The sequence below is a fragment of the Canis lupus genome, chromosome 16, assembly GCF_011100685.1.
Source record: "Canis lupus familiaris isolate Mischka breed German Shepherd chromosome 16, alternate assembly UU_Cfam_GSD_1.0, whole genome shotgun sequence".
Classification (NCBI taxonomy): domain Eukaryota; kingdom Metazoa; phylum Chordata; class Mammalia; order Carnivora; family Canidae; genus Canis; species Canis lupus.
In genome coordinates this window covers 39,137,694-39,152,814 of record NC_049237.1, presented here as the reverse complement: position 1 = coordinate 39,152,814, position 15,121 = coordinate 39,137,694, and the positions used below count along the sequence as shown (strand labels likewise).

At 38.1% G+C, this 15,121-nt stretch overlaps 1 long non-coding RNA gene across 2 annotated transcripts in view; it reads right to left on the bottom strand.

Annotated features, from left to right (window-relative positions):
• The window catches only part of LOC111090324, a 106,290-nt gene that overhangs the window by 10,625 nt on the left and 80,544 nt on the right, over nt 1-15,121 (bottom strand). Inside the window, exons 4-5 of one of the 2 annotated variants that reach the window (XR_005371102.1) lie at nt 2,761-2,883; nt 2,144-2,461 (exon numbers count right to left, since the gene is read on the bottom strand). This is a non-coding gene — a long non-coding RNA (uncharacterized LOC111090324). Of the gene's footprint in view, nt 1-2,143; nt 2,462-2,760; nt 2,884-15,121 lie in introns of those variants that run through there. The other variant, XR_005371103.1, reaches the window with a different exon arrangement.

The following is a 15,121-nucleotide window of genomic DNA, read 5'->3' as shown; positions in this document are numbered from 1 at the left end:
TTGGCAATCGAGTCCCTTTTATAATGTCACAGCTGTGCACCAAGCTCCAGTGGTATCTGAGCACAGCTGGGATCTGACAATATATATAAATGGGAATTACTGCACTTTTGTTTGAACTTCTTCATGTTTTACTTTGAAGTACAATAGCAAACTTGTCTTTTTTATCTTAATCTGTGATTTGTTTTCCTTTTTTTTTCTGTAAAAATCTGCCATGCAGTCATGACAAAATCCTTTGATGATTATTAAAAATTTAAAATTTTTCCTCCACCCAGAAAATGTTAGTACTTGAAAACAAGTAGAAAATTGTAGAGGAAAAAGAAAAAAGAAGAAGAAGAAGAAGAAGAAGAAGAAGAAGAAGAAGAAGAAGAAGAAGGAGAAAATTGTAGAACATACAGAAATCACATTCTTTCTACTATCTTAGTATTTTCTTTCAGAAAAGAGGTCAAATATGTTTTTCCAATATTGAAAGGAAAACCTAGGCAGTGTGAGAATTCTTCCTTTTAGAAGAACCAAAAAAGAAGTTTGGTCATTCATATCAGGCTTTAATATAAACAATAAAAATCAAAATAATAATAATAATAAATATATAAACAATAAAAATTCAAATTCTCTATATGAGCACTACTGTATTCAGTAGTGGAAGTGAAAAACTTGGAAAATGCTCAGGTCAGGATCTCAGGGTCATGAGATCGAGCCCCAAGTCAGGCTCAGCACTCAGCACGGAGTCTGCAGGAGATTCTCTCCCTTCCTACCCCTCAAATAAATACATAAAAATAAAACAAAAGAAAATTAAAATTAAAATCTAAATACTCAAATATGAGGTCCTATGTGGCCTATTAGTGGCTCTGGAATTCCCAGTGTTGGGTTGTCATCCCATCTCTGGTGGCTCCTCAGAAGATTGGAATTTCAAACTAGAAAGTCTTTGACCAGTCTCTGCTTTTTTTTCCCCAACCTATGGTTTCTTAGCACTCTTTGATCATCTTTTCAGCCTCTCCACTTCTCAGCTACCCAAGAAAACTGCTGGAGGGGAAAAGGCTTTATTTTCTAGGTTTTTCTGCCCTTTAATATGATAGCAGAAAGAAGAAAAGAGGATAAGATCCAATTATGTGTCTTCAAAATGACAGCCTGAAACTCATGTGTCTCCCTTGTCTTAATTTGAAAAAAAAAAAAATAATGCATTTCTCTCTTAAAGGTTGGAGAGAAAACAGGAGCAGATGGGATTGAGCCTCTCAGCTCTGTCCACACATAAAGTTCACATAATTTTGTTGAAGTTAAACAGAGTCACCTTGGCTTGGAAACTCACACTTCTTAGAGTAGACTATGAATTCCATTTCGTTTAATATATTTAGTCAGGTTGAATAAGATTATGCTAAATATAGACATTAAATTGAGTCTCTCTTTGGGAAGTATTCCATTAAATCTAGATAGTATTAGTACTGGCCACTGCCTAGTACCAACTTTTTGCTCAAATCTTTGCTCAAGACTTCGCTGGAAAATCACATTCCAGAGAACTGCCCTTATTACACTGTTATTATTGTGTCATTATTCTTGTAGTTCTGGTTACTCTGCTCTTTCTTTGTCTTTTATCTGCAGCATCTAGCGCCTTCTGACTATAAAAATAAGTGACTATAAAAATCACTTATTTAATATGTCTCTGTTTTTAAAGATTTTATTTATTTGTTCATGAGAGACAGAGAGAAAGGTAGAGACATAGGCAGAGGGAGAAGCAGGCTCCCTCTAGGGAGCCTGACGTGGGACTCGATCCCAGGACCCCATGATCATGACCTGAGCCAAAGGCAGATGCTCAACCACTGAGCACCCAGGTGCCCCAATATGTCTCATTTCTTATTTCCATCTCTCCCCTTGCTATGGAGTAAACTCCACAGAGTGTGGAGTTTTGCTGATCTTATTCACGCATTTATCTCAAGTGTTTAAAAAAAATGCCAGGCAGAGCACCCACTAAATATTGGTGGAATGAAAATCTCTATCTCAAAAATTTCTCATCAAACTCATGTCTCTTTAAACATCTGCCATAGTTATTTCCTTTTCCAGTTTTTGTAAACCAAAGAAGGCCTTGATTTTACTTTACCATAGTATTTACCACCAAACCACCAAAAGCAGAATTTACTGAATAGCTGTTTGTTTATGGTACCTGGTTATCTGCAAAGTCCATAGTTGAAATCATTGTTGCATATATCCAAGATATAGGAATATACAAATAAAAACTGTCAGTGAATTACAAGTCCAACTGCTTTGGACATGTAAAAGCCCTAGAAGTTTGAGCGTGATATTCAAGTTACTATTTTAATTGTTCTCTTTCTGGTATTCTTATGTAAGAACTTAAATATGATTTAGCCTGGTTCCTGTATTCCAGACTCTGTAAGCCTCCATTTAACTTGAAGGTCAACGCCTCATGAATGGAGCAGATTGGGGAGACTTTCCTAATGCCAGAGAACTAGACCTAGAGGAAGGAAAGAAGAAAAGTCAGGTCAGCATTTGGAAAAAGGGTAAACAAGTTAGTGTTTCCTCTTCTGGCAGGCACACAGGCCAGATGGGAGTATCACATAGCTTTGTCTACTGTGTAGTTCTCTAGGTATGGACACACCAATTTGCTTCCCAAATTCTCTGTGGCAAGGAACCACTGGGGGAAAAAAAATCCAGCCTGTTACATACCAGTGCTATAAAAAAATTTGAAATGTTGCGTCAGTGTTGAATTTTCATAGGCATCTCTAAGTGCTTATTCTTAATTTTTGTACTTACTTAGTTGAGTGGTAACAATCAGTTCAGATATTAGCACCGGATAGAGGTCCACACCGTGAGTGTCATGGGCAGCCACACACTGAGTAATAATCCATGTGTCCATTATTTGTCCATCTTAAAACACTAGAACAGAGAGCCAGGCAGAAGAGTTTAGTGTGAAGATGAGAAGGCACACCTGTTGGCATGTTATTTTCCCCAATTTGGGTGCAAAATGTAAATATACTCACATTTCACAGGTCCAAGGAACAGACTTAACAGTACACTCTCCTTTCTATTTTTTTTTAAGATTTTATTTATTTATTCATGAGAGACACACCCAGAGAGAAAGAGAGAGAGAGAGAGAGAGAGAGAGAGAGAGAGAGGCAGAGACACAGGCAGAGAGAGAAGCAGGCTCCATGCAGGGAGCCCGATGTGGGACTAGATCCCAGGACTCCAGGATCACGCCCTGGGCTGAAGGCAGGTGCTCAACTGCTGAGCCACCCAGGGATCCCCCTACACTGTCCCTTCTAAAACTCAGTCACAAACCAAGAGGCTACTGGAGAAAGCTTGTGAACCACCATGATAATCTGTCTGGGACTTGTACACCAAAGCCATGAACTTGATTGACTCCATAGAAGGAGCTCTCCCTCAGATGCTTTTTAATCTGTTTCATGTCTAATTTTCAGCAAGCTTGATTATCTGGTTTTCCAGCTCATAGACTGGAAACAGATGATGACAGCTGGCACCAGGAAGAAATAACTGTTACTGTTCTCTGGCAACTGGAATAGTTGATAACTGACTGAATAATCAGACAAAAGGATGAAGATAATGCACACGTAGTCTAGGGCCATTTAGTGGATGGCTGACAGTTCCTATCCACCTGTCCATGGCTTTATGTTCTAACATGTGGCTCTCCTGCGTGCTTACTGTGAACCTCCTGTTATTTGAACTCTGCACGCATCACCGTCATCTATGAAATGTGAAAAATATTTTTCAAGACTGTTTGAATGTCAATATATACCAAAGTATGTTGCAATTGCTAAAATAACTATATCAATGACCATTATAATAATTGTAATTTTTTTTATATTTCAGCCTAGTAAAGTTGTGTTTTTAGTATATTGCTCCTGTATCATCAAGATAAGTTAAATCTTGTTCTTTTTGAGATATTACTTAATTCATTATAAAAGTAGTTCAACCTATGAGCACCTGGGTGGCTCAGTCGGACATCTGCCTTCAGCTCAGGTCAGGATCCCAGGGTCCAGGGGTCCAGGCGCACTTTGGGCTCCCTGCTCAGTGAGGGAGCTCAGTGAGGGAGCTCCGTGAGGGAGCTCCCTCTGCCTCCTCCCCTGCCCTGCTTGTGCTCATTCTCTCTCTCTCTGTCTCTCTCAAACAAATAAATAAAATTTTTAAGAAAAAAGTTCAATCCAAATTTCTGAACATGTCATTCTTAAAGCAGTATATTTTATTAACTGAAGCATTCACTTATTTAATAAAATATCTAATAATTTTTGTATTATGTATGTTCTTTTAACAAAATGAAAAATAATTCTAGGAAATCACTTAAATGGAATGCATCATTCTTTGATGGTGATAGATGGTAGAATTCGGAGTTGCCAATGTTCACCTTAACATTTTTTGAGCCTGCCCCATTGTGAATTACTATATAGTACTGTCATGGCCAGTTCATGGTATTGCAAAGACCAAAATATTGAAGGCCATTTACATGCAAGATTACATTTCTATTTTATTACCTAATTTCTATATAATGGGGTTATCAGGATGTTTCTTGGAAGGATTATAATATGAAATGAGGGCAGCCCAGGTGGCTCAGTGGTTTAGCTCTGCCTTCAGCCCAGGGTGTGATCCTGGAGACCCAGGATCAAGTCCCACGTCAGGCTCCCTGCATGGAGCCTGCTTCTCCCTCTGTCTGTGTCTCTGCATCTCTCTCTCTCTCTCTCTCTCTCTCTCTCTCTCTGTCTCTCATGAATAAATAAATAATAATATGAAATGAGTCTAGAAGAAAGAGAATAACATTTCCGTCACCACAGAGAGTGCTTTCAGCACATAGAGGGTTTTCTAGTTAGCAGTCAGGGTCTGGGTAATGGATCAGAGCTGGTAATTCTCATTTACAAACTCTAGAAACAACAACAAAATATAGATCATTTGACTAGAAGAAATTAAGATTCAGCAGTGAAAGAAGGGCATGAAGACAAACCTTTTTTTTAAATTTATATTCAAGCTAGTTAGCCTATAGTGTAGCATTCATTTGAGGAGTAGAATTTAGTGACTCATCACTTACATATAACATCCAGTGCTCATCTCAACAAGTTCCCTCTTTAATGCTCATCACCCATTTAGTGCATCCCATCACCCACCTCCCCTTGAGCAACCTTGTTTGTTCTCTATAAGAGTCTCTTAAAGTTTACCTCTCTCTCTGTTTTTATCTTATTTTATTTTTCCTTCCCTTTCATCTATTTTGTTTCTTAAAATTCCACATCAGTGGAAAACAGTGGCAAAGTGTGAGTCGCATGGTAGGAAACCAAGCACAGATTAACAATTCATATCACATGAAGAATGGGTTGTATTCTCTATAATCCACCATTTGTTTCTTTCTCCTCTTAAGTCCCTATATAAGAGTTTTTCAGTAGGTTGGTTAGGAGATCTCAATTTCTAGCCAGTTGCTCTAAAATGAGTAAGCCTTGTTAATTCATTTTTTGACTTAGAAATTGGAAGTCAGAAGGGTGCATAACCTCAGATAAGCCAGGAGATTCTGATCTATGTGCAGTGATTGAGGTTCTTGAACACAAGTCTGAACAGGTCTTTTCCCACACATCTACAAGCTTGTAGGAGATTCAAGGCAATATTTTATCCTGTTGTAGATAATACCAAGAGGTCTGAATTCATCATCCTCTTCAGATACTATCAAACTAATTTGCAGCAAAACATGAATTGCAGTTCTTTTGCTGTATTCCACAGCTTATGGAGTTGATATCAATTCTGAATCTATCAGAATTACAAGCAGAGCAATATTTTAACTTGATACCACTTTAAATATGGCTAATTTTTGAAAGAAAATAGCTTCTAATATGGGACTATTTTATTAATTCTACTAGCATTTGAATCCAAAGCACTTTAGACAGATGAACTTGCTGGGCTGAAGAACTATCGAAGATTCATGCATATATAATAATTCTTTAGCCTGAAATATTAATGAATTTAAACATTAAAAAATCTTTTTGCAAAGAAAAAAGCATAATTCTGAATTTTTAAGTTATTATTTGATTTCCAGAAACCAAGCTGGCTTGCTTTTTTGTTTTGTAGAGAAAGGGAGGCAGGGGAGGGGTAGAGGGAGAGGAAGAGAGACTCTTATAAGTAGGTTCCATACCCATTTTGAACCTGAGATCACAACCCTGAGACTATGAACTGAGACAAAATCAAGAGTCAAACGCTTAACCAACTGAGCCACCCAAGCCCTCAAGAAACCAAGCACTTAAAAAATGTAGATTAGTTTTCCCCAAATCCACTATATTTATCACTTTAAACTGAATTCTTAAATTTTACCCCCAAAATGATATAAATAATGAGGTCTTCTTTACCTTTAGTAAGACTACTATCTGAGAAAAAGCCTAAATTTATGGAAAGAGAAAACAAGTATTTAAATATGAATTTTTTAAAAAGATTTTGTTATTTATTTGAGAGAGAGAGCACGAGCAGGTGGAGGAGGGAGGGCAGGGAGAAAGGGAGAAGCAGACTCCCCGCTGAGCAGGGAGACCAATGCTGGATCCTAGGACCCCGGGATCCTGACCAGAGCTGAAAGCAGATGCTTAACTGATAGAGCCACCCAGGCGCCCTTTAAGTATGAGTATTTTAAATAACCATTGTTATGTTAACTACTTCTCATTGTTTATGAAGATATATTAGCTAGGAATTTACAGGTGGAATACTGATGATAATGAAAAGAAATATTTTGTAGTTCAGATAAAGTGTAATAGATTCTGTTGATTACAGCTAATGCCAATCACGTTTAATATCGTCCTTTTGTGCACTGTAGTAGAATTGTGTATTTGAGAGAGGTGACTTCAAAAGTTAGAGATAATATTTTCTGGTGTTGAACTGACAATGGATATATTTTAATTAAGAATAATAATGACAGCCAGAAAAACTGAGAGTGTACATGAGAACAACTAGACACACACACACACACACACACACACACACACACACACACACACACCTCTGTCCCAGCTTTGATCCCCATCTCAGTTCCACATGAGGTAGTCACTTAATCAGCGTGGGAGATTCAGCTGCACGAGCCTATTCCTGTATTGTTCAGTAGGACAGATGTCTCCAATTACTATGGCAATGTGCACCTTGGATGAGTCAGAGGTGAAATGTGTGGGATTTTTAATTGAATTTTATTTGCATCAAATTATTTGCACTGAGCAAGCCAAGGATAAATTGCTGATGGCAGATCTATAAGACATAGACTTTGGAAGGCCTTCTGGGGTAGCATGACTCAGCAGAGATGATCTTCTCAGACAGTTGGTCTGACAACATCCGATCTGATTTGAGGAGTCTGATCACTTCTAAAAAGTACAAAGATATTGATGACTGCCACTATAATCTATTTTGGCTTCTGGTACGCACTCATAAAATATATTTGTTTATGTAATAATGACTTGCCACAGAAGTCATATATTTGGTTTTATATTACATACTCAATGACTCTAAAGTCTTCATTCCCACCTCTGACCTCACCACCAAATTCCCAGCTCATCAGCATGAGTCTACTTGAAATATTCAGCTATCTGTCCTTAACTCTAATGTATCCCAAGCAGAAGTCTTGCTTCCTGATTCCCCCAAATCTGTTACTCTCCCAGTATTTCCTCAGCGAATCCTGAGATCTCAAGCAATTGATAGAGAGATGCTTGAGTCATATAATTGGGAGTGACAAACGCCATGCTTATTAGTGACCAAGCCAGGTCAGGGACATGCCCAAAAGAGGAGTGCTAGAACTAAGGGCAAAGGCCTGCTTTAGTGGAGGGCCCTTAATATGGAAATGTGAGTCCATGAGAAAGCAAGTCCCTCCAACATACCCTATCATAGTGAGTGGCTCTACACAGCTCTGGAGCATATGCTACAAATCAACAGTGTTTTTGATTTCTCTTTTATTTCCCATCTGCCCAAACCATGTTCTGTTCGCTTTTTCTTCAAAGCATATCCTATATTCTTCCACTTCTCTGCACCTGGAAAACTGCAGTAGCCTCAGACTGACCCCCCCACCCCAACTACCATTCTTTTGCCTCTGTTATCCATTCTCAGCACTGTTCCTTGTATCAAATCATATTCCTGTTTAAAACTCTCCATTGGCTCCATTGGCTTTTCAAGTCCCTAGGATGACTCAGGAACCTCTATAAATCCGCCCCCCCCCCCCACCACATCTTCGTCTCATACCTACAACCTCTCCCTCACTGAATTCCAGCACATTAGTCTTCTTTTAATTTTTCTTTCTTTTCTTAATATTTTATTTATTTATTCATGAGAGACACAGAGAGAGGCAGAGACACAGGCAGAGGGAGAAGCAGGCTTGAGACTCGTGGGACTCGATCCCGGGTCTCCAGGATCACACCCCGGGCTGAAGGCAGTGCTAAACTGCTGAGCCACCGGGTTGCCCTTCTTTTAATTTTTCAAGTGCAGCAAAAACACTTGGCCTTTGCACCAGCTTTCCTCTCTGCCTAGACCTCTTTTGCCCTAGATGTCTCTGTAACAGATTCTTTTTTGTATTCAGGTCTCAGTTTACCTCCTTAAAGAGGCATTTCCTGACTATCCAACTTAGAATGGCTGTGTGGTTATTTCTAATCACTGTAATACTTATTTCTCCCTGGTATTTTTCATTCGGTTTCATTCTTTGTTTCCATCCATCCATTCATTGCTTATTTTCTGTCTTCTTATCTTAAAACATGCATTCTTATTTATTTATCATATTAAGGATATCTCTGAACCTACAACAGTGTCTCTGATATAATGAAATTTGAATAATGTGTGTTGAATGAGTAAGTGTGTGTTTATAGGATAAAATACCTCTGACAGATGCAGGCTTTGTGCTGGGGCCTTGGATGTGAGGAGAAAATTGATATGATTGACTTGTGCTTAGTATCTAATAGCATTTCAGTATCTATCTCTGAACTAGAATTCTTTTACATAAAGTTTTGAGTTTTATAGTGGTGACAGCATTTATGAAAAATAAGTTTGGCTTCTAGATAAGTTAGTATAGAGCAAGCAGCTGTGCAGTGCTTCTAGACAGAGATGAAATTTAAGCAAGGTGTGAATATCAGTTTGAATGTGCATTGTGTTAGCCTCTGAAATTTGGGTCTGCCCGTGGACCAGAGCAATAGGTCTTTACGAAATTTACATGGAGCCGAGAGGCATGCTCAGAAAAAGCTCAACCTGCATCTAATGCTGACCAGGCATGACTATACGCTTTTCACTTTAGGGAAGTGGTATGTAATAGTGACAATAGAGCCCACGCCTTTTCTTGACTATGTGCTTAGGATCCTGCTAAGATCTCTGTACCTATTGTCTTAGTGAATCTTATACAAAACTCCTCTGCCGTAGGAATAATTATTATTACAACCTACTGGTGAGGCAACAGGGTCTTGGAGAGATTAAAAAATTTGTTGCATAACTAATATTTCTATGCCAGGATTCAAATCCAGGCTTGAATCCAAAAATTGATTTTTAAAATATTATTTCTCCAGATAATTGTCAAAGGTACTGGGAAAAATTCTGTGAGGTAGCTTATTAGGTTATTGTTTTTTTGTTTTGTTTTGTTTTGTTTTTGTTTTGTGTTGTTTTGTTTTTAATCCACACAAAGCCCTGGGGGATTCTGAGTATCTATTGTAATAGTGGATTCTTGGTCAGTCTTACCCCATGGAAGAAATCACCTTATTCTCTCTCCCTCTCCCTATCTCTTCCTCTTTCACTCAAGACACACTACTTTGTGATCTTACCAGCAGAGTGCAATACAAAGATGGAGAAAGCCATTTCCCAGCACCTCTCAACCCACCCACCACCACCACCTCCACCATGTAATTTCCCTAGTGAAGCTGTTGGGCATGTGGTTCATCATCTACATACTTGGCTTTTACAAGCAGGAGCTGCTCTGAGTGTAGGAGCTGTGGACAAGCAGGGAACCTAGTATCAGTGGTATATGTGCCCTGTAAGTCATTATACTATGGAAATCACAGAAATATTTGGGGGAAATTTTGCAGAGGGGTAGAGTCCCTGAATTAACTGCTGGGGATAATGAAACCCATAAATTTTACTTTTTATGATTAATTTGCAAATATAATGGAGGCAGTGATTTTTTTTTTTTTTTTAACCAGTAAAGGCTGTGAAGTGAATAAAAACTCCTAGCAACTGGAGATATAGAGAATAAGGATTTTTGCCAGGGTGCATGGGTGGCTCAGTCAGCTGAGAATCCAACTCTTGATTTTGGATCAGGTCATGATCTCAGGGTCCTGAAATTGGGCCCCGAGTCAGGCTCTGCACTGGGTGTGGAGTCTGCTTAAATTCTCTCTCCCTCTCCTTTTGCCCCTCCTCCTTTGCTTGTGTGTGTACTCTCACTTTCTATCTCTCTCTCTCTCTCAAAAAAAGGAATTTTTGTCAATAATATTAGTCCTCATATACCAGAAAAAAAATGGAAATAAGAAGAAAAGGGAGATACAAAAACAGGAGAAAATAATGAGGAGACCATCAGAAAAGAGATCAATCTGTGTCAAATAACCAGAAATTGTCATCCATTGCTAGACAGGAGGTGCTATGGCCTGAATGTTTATGGCCCCGAAAATTCGCATGTTGGGATCCAAATGCCCAATGTCACGGTGTCAGAAGCTAAGGCCATTAGGAGGTGATTAGGTGATGAGGATGGAGCCCTCACAAAATAATTAGTGTCCTTATGAAAGAGACCCCACCGAGCTCCCTAGCTCCTTCCAGGTTGTAAGGATACAACAAGATGTTTGCCACCTGGAAGAGGGCCCTCTTCTGACTGCCGGCATCCTCATCTCAGACTTCTGGCCTCCAGAACTGTGAATAAATTTCTTCTGCTTATAAGCCATCCAGTCTGTGGTATTTTGTTAAAAAATAGCAACCCAGACAGATTAAGACAGGAGGGATTGGAAACTGGTATTAGAAAGAACCACATTATTTCTTATTTATTGCTTGTTCCATATACTTATTTCCAGGAAGCAATAAAGCAAATTGTATTCAGTCTTATTTTATAGCATTCATTCAGATATTCTCAAATAGTTCATCTATGTTTATCAATTAATTTAAAGGAAGTTTTTAAGTTTTACTGTAAACATTTTATCCTGGTAGACTCTATCAGCTCTTTCAGAATTTTAAGGTCCATAATGAACAGACTGGTCCTTAAAGAAGGCTGCTTGGACTGTCTTATTTATGCCTAGAAATACTAGCCCTCTGGCAATAACTGAGTAATCGTGAACTGCTCACTTGTGCAGAGCCAGAAATGTCCCAACAGAATTGTGAGTCTGTCACAACACTCACACCTACTTTAAAGGAATCAATCATTTTGTAAAAGTCAAGATGGGCTAGTGGTCCTATAACCTCCTCTGGATTTAGTGATTAGTGGAACTGAAGTGTGCTAACCATATTGAGCTCGTTGGTGTTTTAGGGAAGAGAATCACATGTCTGTGCCGAGTGATCAAATGCTACAGACACCTGACCATAGGTCCAGGTGGCTGGTGTCCAGAGTCTAATATTTCTTGAGTAGAAACTTGTTGGGGCTTAAGGTCAATCAGAACAGCTGCATCGAAACTTTCTCAGGAATAAGGATACTCATAAAGCAACTATTCTATAAGTACTTAGTGAAGAAATGAATAAGCAGCCTTCCACCCACAAAGAAACATACAAAATGAAGGCACCATTCCTGGAGAAAGTGGATAAAATCACTGTGGACCTGCAGCTGTGTCCATGCACAACATCCTTTGTCAGAGCCTTGGGGATCTGACCCCATGCCCAGCACATCCTCTGGCCTGCCTAGAATTGGTTTGCTCGGATAATGATTGGACCATGTCTTTACTGACATCAGCAAGCAGGCAGGTCTTGTCTATAGTGGTTTCCCAGCTGTCAACATACATGCTGAGGTGCCTCAGACTTGTTCTTAGTATAGCCTCAGAGTGTTTCTTGGGACCACTCACCATTGTCCTGTTTACCATCTCATTTCAGAAGGAAGATGTTTGAGCAAACAAATACTTTTTATTAGTCCCACTAGTCCTGAGAAATTGAGTAGATTTTAACCTGTCCTGGATCCAGCTCCCAAATGTGGCTACATTTTAGGTTTCTTGGTCATCCCATCCTAACTGCGGATAAAAACAAAAGTAACATAAATAGTATTTAACTGAGAAAGTGTGCACCATAACTGTCTATGCTCAACAGAAGCAGGTGGTTTCTTCATAGAGCCCACAGACTTGCCTTACTTGCTGTTTTCTCCGTGATTGGTCAATTTAACCTTTGAAAATGTGCATATGTTTCTCCTTAATCATAATCACTATTTACTAAGTATATAATATGGGACAGATGCTTTTTGCACACTACCTCTTAACTTCAAAACAACCCTGCAGTGAGGAAAACTGAAAATCATAAAGATTAAGTAGTTGGCCTAAGTGCATAGAGCTGGCAAATGCTAGAATGAACATTTGAAATCCAGTTTGCCTGGTCCAATTCTGACTCATTCCTGCAGTTCTTGCTGCCTCTCATACTTAGCTCATTTCTCCTTCCTAGGCACAAATTACCTCAAAAGATTACGGTAGACGAATCAAAGGATCAGGAAGGAACCAAAGATGGGTGGATGGGTGGAAGGAAGAAAAGAAGGAGAGAAGGCAGGAATGAGGAAGGGAGGAGCTCATTTAAGAAAAGGAAGTAGGCATTACTTAAGTGATTTCAAATACTCCTGGAGGAACATATTCCTTTGTATTATAGATGGCAAGGGAAAGATTAAATACACTGCACTTCAATTCGTGGGAATAAAATACATGCTCAACGAAGCTCTTACCATCCATAACAACTTTATGATTCCATTATTCAGATCATTTTATTTTCAATCTGCTGGCTTGTTCATAAGGGTTCATAGCTAAGAGTTTTATATTTCAGTACGACCAAAGAGAAATGTATTGAGACAACCCAATCCATCTAGATTTCATTTCAGAAAAGATATATGTATCTGTGCATCAAATAATCAAATAAAGGAGATAAGTGTACTTATCACTTAATGAGTCCTCACGTGATGCATGCATTTTTCTCTAATGCATACGAGATATCATTTTTAAAATGTTACCAGAGCTCCATTCCTTAAAAATCCACTTATTTACCATTAAGAAGTTGGCACCAGAAACCATTTCTGCAGAATAGCTTTTAAAAATATAAACCTAATCGCAAGATAACTCCTAACATTTTAAATGTGGCTTGGTCACTTACCAGCTCATGAGAAAACAAAAAAGAAAACCAAATACCATTTTCTGACCTTAAAAGTGAACAGAAAAAAAAAAAAATCACTGAAAAGTAAATGCTGAACAGGAAGTTTTAATTTATACTATCACCTGTTCTATTAATAAGCAGCAGGAAATCTAATGTGCATGCAGGCTATAACTTTAAACATCTCTGCTTATTCTATTAATATATTAATATGGATAAGGACATATTTTAATAGCTTCTTTAATGCAATAGTATAGATACACAGAGAACTCTATGTGTAGGTTCAAAACTAGATGCAAACATGACCTACTAATTGAGATATCCTTGTTTTAATTAATATAATTGCTTGGTAAATTATACCAAGAGCTAATTAATATATTTCTACTGTTAATCACTATAGTGAAATGAGAAAAGAATGAATTTAGAGTATAGATGCACTCATAATTTTGTGGTTTTTCTTTATCAACATCAATATAATTAATGTTATTGCTTTCCACTTACAGTTTTTAATGGTGATCATTTCATGCAACAATAAATATTTTGGAGAAGTACAATTATATATTTAAACTGAGGCATTGGGACGCCTGGGTGGTTCAGCAGTTGAGTGCCCGCCTTCAGCTCAGGGCATGATCCTGGGGTCCCAGGATCGATTCCCTCATGGGATCCCTGTGAGGAGCCTGCTTCTCCCTCTGCCTATGACTCTGCCTCTCTCTCTCTCTGTGTGCTTCTCACAAATAAATAAAATCTTAAACAAATAAATAAACTGGGGCATCATTTTACTTTTAGCAGAGTAGAGGGCACAGAGTTTGACAACAATACAATTCTCTGGAAAAAAATATTTATTACCAATTAGAAAGCAGGATAGAAGAATTCATTCAAAATTAAGACAGCTTGGAATTTATGTTTTAAAGTCTACTATATAGAATTTCAGCTATTATCATGAAAATTATCTTACAGTTGGTTGGTTGTCCTCCATGTGCTCTCACAACTGAAGTCATGTGAAATATTTATTTGAAATAATTTTAGATTTCTTAGTTTCTATTAAAATACACATAGAATCATTGGAGAAAGCCAAATTTAACTGTTTTATTAGGATTTTGCATTGGAATAGTTCAAAAAGCAATACTTGGTTTTCAAGTCCACAAAGATACAAAACCAAAGCTATGAGGACACTTCTCAATGGTTTCTGGTGTGACCAGTTGTTTCCTTTCAAGTTCAAAAAGACAAAGAGTATGGTTACCTGGCTTACGGTACTTGGAGGAGTCTGGATGTACTTCAATAACCCCTGTCCAAAATTCAATTGCAAAAATATTGTCATCACAGTTTAATTACTTTGAATACATAAGGAGAAATGAAAAAAAAAATTTCTAAACCTTCAAGCAAAATTTCTATCTTTACAGGATTCTTACTGCCTTGTATCCACAAAAAGATGTAAATTTAAAAGAAAAGTAGAACTTGAGTGCTGAATTTAAGAATTTAAGATAAACTTTGCAAGATAGTTTTTAATCAAAACTTCTTTAATCAAAACAGAATTTTTCAAAAGCTATATTTAAATGTTTCATTATAACACTATATTCTCTAGAGTCTTTTTGTAACAGAATAGCAAAATCTGGCACACAAAAGTGGAGAAAGTTGATTTTTTTTAAAGATTTTATTTATTTATTCATGAGAAACACAGAGAGAGGCAGAGACATAGGCAGAGGGAGAAGCGGCTCCCTGTGGGGAGCCCGATGTGGGACTTGATCCCAGGATCCCAGGATCACAACCTGAGCCAAAGGCAGACACCCAATGACTGAGCCACCCAGGAGCTCCAAAAGTTGATTTCTGTATCAAAATACATTTTTGCATTTGAGGTTAGAAATGCTCATGGTAAGAGCATTTGATGTGA